Source organism: Labeo rohita, chromosome 5, assembly GCF_022985175.1.
Source record: "Labeo rohita strain BAU-BD-2019 chromosome 5, IGBB_LRoh.1.0, whole genome shotgun sequence".
NCBI classification, from domain to species: Eukaryota; Metazoa; Chordata; class Actinopteri; order Cypriniformes; family Cyprinidae; genus Labeo; species Labeo rohita.
The window spans coordinates 9,235,919-9,241,918 of record NC_066873.1 but is presented as its reverse complement, the minus strand read 5'-3'; the positions used below and the strand labels follow the sequence as shown (position 1 = coordinate 9,241,918).

At 37.2% G+C, this 6,000-nt stretch overlaps 1 protein-coding gene across 2 annotated transcripts in view; it reads left to right on the top strand.

Annotated features, from left to right (window-relative positions):
* Positions 1–609: 609 nt before the first annotated feature.
* fer (fer (fps/fes related) tyrosine kinase) overlaps positions 610–6,000 on the top strand; it is a 45,299-nt gene continuing 39,908 nt past the window's right edge. For both annotated transcript variants that reach the window (XM_051109203.1, XM_051109204.1), the window contains exon 1: positions 610–783. The gene's annotated coding sequence lies outside the window, so the exon portion shown is untranslated. The remainder of the gene's footprint in view (positions 784–6,000) is intronic.

The window sequence follows — 6,000 nt, the reverse complement described above, 5'->3', positions numbered from 1 at the left end:
ACTACTAACACTAACTAAAATTAAAATGAAAACAGAAACTATTAAAAATAATGTTAACAAAAACTATTGTATGTGAATCAAATTGAAGAGTAAACCATCTTTTTTCTAACCTAGAGATTTGTATTTATGGCTTCAGCATAAATCAGCTTTAGGTTTGGTTAATTTTGCATACTTAAGATTTAAAAATACTCAAAGGTAAATCAACAGGATCATAAAAAGTCCAGAGTCCAGAGTGTGTTCATGGAGCTAACAGAGGAAATAGCTCCATCTTATGGACGTTTACATGATCACTCTGAAAACAGACCACGGATATTTGGTATCCAAGACAGACAGACATCTGCTGACCATCCATTTAATCTCAGCACACTGTGTATAAGGGAGTGACTGGTTCTCTTTTAAAGTAAAGCATTTCATACGTGTATAAAACTAAGCTATTCAGTCTCTTCAGCAGCTGAGAGCAATTCTAAAGCCTGCTACTCCACACCCCGCATATCAGTGACCATAAAACGAGCACCTCTCTGCCTCCTACTCTGAAATAATGACATTTCACGGAGGTATATACAGTAGTGTTGATTCCTGACCACACACACACTCATAACACACGCACACGCCGTGTTGCAGAGCTCGGAGGGTCGTGTTGTAAACGTCATAAGCCTGTGGCAGCACTGGAGCTGAGCGGAAACCCCTCCCGAATCCCAACTCAACTCCTCCAACCCCAGTCAAAGAAAAGAGGAATACCGAGGAATCAGGAAACACGGACAAATACCACAATATACCATTACAGTAAGTCCGTTTACTATTCTATCACATAAGCAATTTTGTTCGCACGCAAGTGGTGTGTGGCGCGCCGCGAGTCTCCGTTAAGCGCGTTTGTATTCAATTGTTTTGCTGTTTTTCCAAAGGAAAAGGCCAGGCAGCATTAGCAGGGCAGCGCTAGCAGCGGCTAACGTCCCACCAGCACAGGAAAGCCAATGAACATGTTCAGTAAGAATATAAAACATGTTCTGCAGATTGTCAACTCTCCGTAAATGTTATTTATAGCGGTTATGGACGTGTGAGGTTGTGTTATATCAGAAAACAAAGAAGAGTCGCCCGTCACTCTTCTTAAACTTTTGACAACAGCGGTCTGTGCAGATAACCAGCTAAACTGCGGTTTACTCACCTTGACCAGCTCAACTAATCGCGTAATATTTCTATGTAATGTTATTGTGACAGATTGTGTCATTCTGTGCATTGAGGAGGAATGCTGAGAAGGGCTTTTGTGCACAAGGAAATTGGTCATTCCCATTGAATTGTGATGGGGAAAAATCTTCAAAGAGTTTATGATCATTATATAAAAGGAATTTGACCTGTTTTCTATAATGATCATAAACTCTTTGAATTACCCATGTCAAGCATTACTGTGGTTCAGTTATGGCCTCAGGTGATGTTTTGTATAGTACTGAATGATGGACATCAACATTGACAACCAGAGGTTGAATACTATTTGTATATAATTTAAGATTTGACAAACTTCTTTTTGTTCGATGCTTTGATGAAGTAGTGTGCTTGTATTTTGTTATAATGCCATAACTTCCATACAATCAATATGTGCAAATACATTTTATGGACACTATATGTCAAGAATAATTATGCATGTTTTAAAAGTGTAAATCACAGTCATTTAAATGATTCCCAGTCTGTTGTGGTCCATTTGTACAATTGACAACTGGGAGTCTATGCTAGTGTTTTGGATTTGAACAGTGTTTTGGATTTCGAGTAACGTGCTGTTCATTTCCTGTGGGAAAGCTGTCACAACCACTGGGCTGAGACTCAGCGAGTATTTTTCTTAGTCATGAAACAGGTGGTAAGAATCATGCAGAATGTATTTTACCTGGATTACAGTGGAAGAACACACACTGTATGTCTTTGATCCGCCATTATGTGAACATAAAGCGATGGCGGTCATGAGCAGCTGACTTTGTTTACATGTTATGTTAGGTGCCCCGTTCTTCAGACGCTTATATGGAGGACTCGCATTCCTCCGCTGGTGTGCTCAGAAGTGCTATTCAAGCAGCTGTGCCCCCACAGAGCTGTTCTGTAGCACACAGCAAATCCTTGTTGAGCTAAACTCCCACTGATGTGCGTTAACCAGCCTAATTGTGTTATGGGTGAGAGAGGATTATACAGCACAGTGGTTATTTTACATCTCTGTGATGTGTTTTCATAGATAGGTCAGGGTTTTACTTTTGAGCTGTCCTTGAAATGATTGATTTCATTACATGAAGTTGTTTTCACACTTGGTTCGATTGCTTGTTCGAAATACAAATTCAGTTTAACCCCTCACTCTGTCTCTGCAGGGCTCGTTTTATGTTGTAAAACATTTCACATTGTGAATAGGAGCAAGTAAAGATGCACAAGGATTTTTTGATGGTCTATTCCGATATATTAGGCATATAAAGATGTTATGTGTGAAATCACAGTATTTTATTTAAAGATAATAAATGGCACAATGCAGTTTACATGCTATTTACATAATTACAAATAACTAATTTATCACGTAATCAACATGAAAAAAAGTAACTTTGGAAAAAATACACCTTTTAAATTAAACCGTATACAGATTCTGTTGATCTCGTTGTACTATAGTTTTTTAGCGTTAATAGAAAGGAAGTGAAGACCAACCAACAGTGTAGTCTGTTGCACTGGAAGTCATATTTTCTCAAATAAAGATCACATAATGCAAATTTTAGATACAGTACACCTTGTGAATAAGACAGCCGCCAACTGGATATAATGTAGCAGTTTTGAAATCAGAAATTTCAGATTTGTTGCTCATGCGTGTCCAGTGACAGCAGAAATTTTCTGTCTGAATCCATGGATGAATATGAGAACGTATTATAATGGTCGCCTTTCTATTACTAATAATGTAAAACTTTCATATACCATTTGCTTCTTTTATTTAATGTTTCTGTCCAATAATGTTTTGTTAAACAAAGACAGCAAACTGATAGTAAAATCTAATTAAAAATCCAATCAGTAGTCAGCAATCAGAGTGTTTTCATGTTGTGTCATAAATCGGCTACTGAACCGAATGAAACTCAACTATTTTGCTAATTATTGCTGCTGAAAATGGCCAATACTTGTCTTGTTTTGGGCTGTGCTAATCGGTCTGACCGGGAAAAACATTTGGAGTACTATAGACTGCCAAAAGTTATAACAAATCAAGAAGTAGAGTGCAAAAAACTATCTAAGGAACAAAAGCTGTTTGTGGTTGGCCAAACTGAGCCAGGATGTACAGGGCAAGAATCTTGACAACATTCATGTTTGTTCTTATTATTTCCGGTCAGGTAGGTGAAATATTAGGCTAATACTGCTCATACGTATCTTTACCACCTATAAACTGTAGTTTGTCAAATTATCACGCCCTTTCCTACTTACTAAGTCCTTCTCTATAAGATTTAGCAGCTTCCACACATTTTTTCTCTGGTTTATACAGCATAAATTAGCAGAACAACGTATTCAGTAGTACATTAATGCAGTCCATGCTGTTGTTTATATCCAAGTATTGCCAGTATGGACGCGTATCCGGGTAATTAACCAAATTGCGACTCAAGTGCAAACCCTCTACTGCTGGTGTACAAATACAAGTCTTTTTCTGAACAAAAAAGGTAACACTTTACAGTAAGGTTTTATTTGTTAAAATTATTTAAGTTAACATGGACTAAAAATGAAATGGAGTAATTTATTAATCATAGTTCATTTTAACTAATTAATGCATTAATGCACTCACCCTCATGTCGTTCCAAACCCGTGTGACCTTTTTTTTAATCTACGAAACACAAAAAGTATTCTCGTAGTTTCATAAAATTAAGGTTCAACCACATGGACTATTTTAACGTTGTCCTTACTACCTTTCCGGGTCTTGAATGTGTTAGTTGTGTTGCTGCTTATGCAGGGCCAGAAAGCTCTCTGATTTTAATAAAAATATCTTAGTTTGTGTTTTGAAGATAATAGGTTTTACGAGTTTGAAACAACACGAGGGAGTAATTAATGACAGAATTTTCATTTGTGGGTGGACTGTACCTTTCAAATCAAGTCATTCTCAGATGCGTGTGGCGTAACATCGACAGAAGCTGCTCCCACGATAGTTGATTGACATTAGTGTCGTACCTCCATTGTTTCGATGCCGGAGCAGGGATGTAAGTTAGACGAGAATATCTCAGATTGAGCGATTGAGGTGTTGTGTTGCTGGATGTAATAATGAACATGGTGGTCGTCATTTACTCCCGACATCTGAGCCGCTGAAGATGCAGTGGATTACATTTGTTTGTGAAGGGAATGCTGCTCTTGATCTACATAAATGTGTCTATGTTTGCACAAATCATTCGTGGTCCAGCTTCACTTACAGCAGAAGTGAATATAAGGTTTTTTTTAATGAATCTCTGCAATCACCTTTCCTAATAACGTGCTAGTTAGCAAGTTTCGCGGCTAAACGTGCTAAATGTGGCTAAAGTAAACAATCTCTCAGAGCAGCAGAGATAGAGAGGGGCGGGCTGAGCAGAGCTCGTTTGCATTTAAAGGAACAATCCCTCAGAATGGGATGATTTTGCAGAGCTCGTTTTGACAAGGTAAAAGGGGTGTTGTTTTACACTACCATTAAGAATTTTTAACCAAAGTATATTAAGACCCTGAAGAATCATATCAACTTGTAGAAAATGGGCATCCGATGACCCCTTTAAATATATTAATACAGTGTTATAAAAGTATTACTCATTGTCACTGTTAACTAATTTTACTGGATCTTGTAAAGTGTTACCTTTTTCTGTCAGAAATGAGTTTTCTGGTCACATATCAATAAGATAATGAACTTCCTTGTAATATTAATTCATTGACAAAAAATGATTTTGAGTCAACGTTCTTAGCATATTTATATTTAAACAATCTTTCCAAATAATGTATCTGTTTGGAGCTGTCATAATTGACAGTGTTAGTCTGAACAGTAACTTTCACAGGAAACCAACAATAGCTGTTACTGTCAAATTGACATCAGCTTATTTAGTAACATTTGTTTGTCTGGCCGCTTTGGTTTCTTCTTGTGGCTTATTGACACAGCATACCCGCCGCTTGTAGTCTGCCGGCTTACTAACTTTAAACAAACTGAATGATTGCTGTGAAATGGTATTGTAACAGAATAAAAATATACCAATGATGCCAGTAATGTCTTCATAAAATTGTAGTGTAAGAAAACTAACCTTCACAAAGATATCTTTTGATAAAGTTTGTCTGTATTAATAAAAAAACAGTTATTTGAATTTCACAGGTTTTTCAACACAACACAATAGTCCTTATCACTTTTAGTGGCAAACATCTTCAAAAGGGCCGTCTTTCTGTAATCTTCTTAATGAATTGTTGGTCTATAAGCTAAATGGGAGCGGTGTGGGTGAAGGGGAGCAGAAGGCATGTGCTCTCAGATAAGGAGGTTATTAGGGGCTTTGTGAAGTATTAAACTACATTACTAATCTCAGTAATTAAACAACCTTCTGCTAGTTAAATCTGTAAAGCAGTCTGACACAATCATTGTTTTACGCATTTACGCATTTTGATTAAACTGTAGTAGTTGTATATTAGTATTGTTATGTCTAAGTGTTATTTTAGTCATGGCTTGTTGTCACATATTAGCCTCAAGGCACAAATACCTGAAGATGTTCTCATACTTTTTTTAGTTGCTTAGAAAGGAACTGGAGGTGTAAAAATGTAGTGTTGTATTACAGGCCTTGCTTTCAGTTACAGGCCTTGCTTTCAGTTCAGCAGTCAAGTCTTTTTTAGATTTCTTTTAGATCTGGCTGTTTTCTCACCAGGCTCGTGTGTATAACTCATGTGGGTTTTAGCCGGTCGTCACGTAGGAAGTCTGTTTTCGCTTGATTTGCACTTGATAAACTGCATTGTCTTTCAGTTAACCTGTATTTGGAAGCCCTTCATGAATTGTTACCGGTTTAAAGCATATTCCTCTGTTTTACT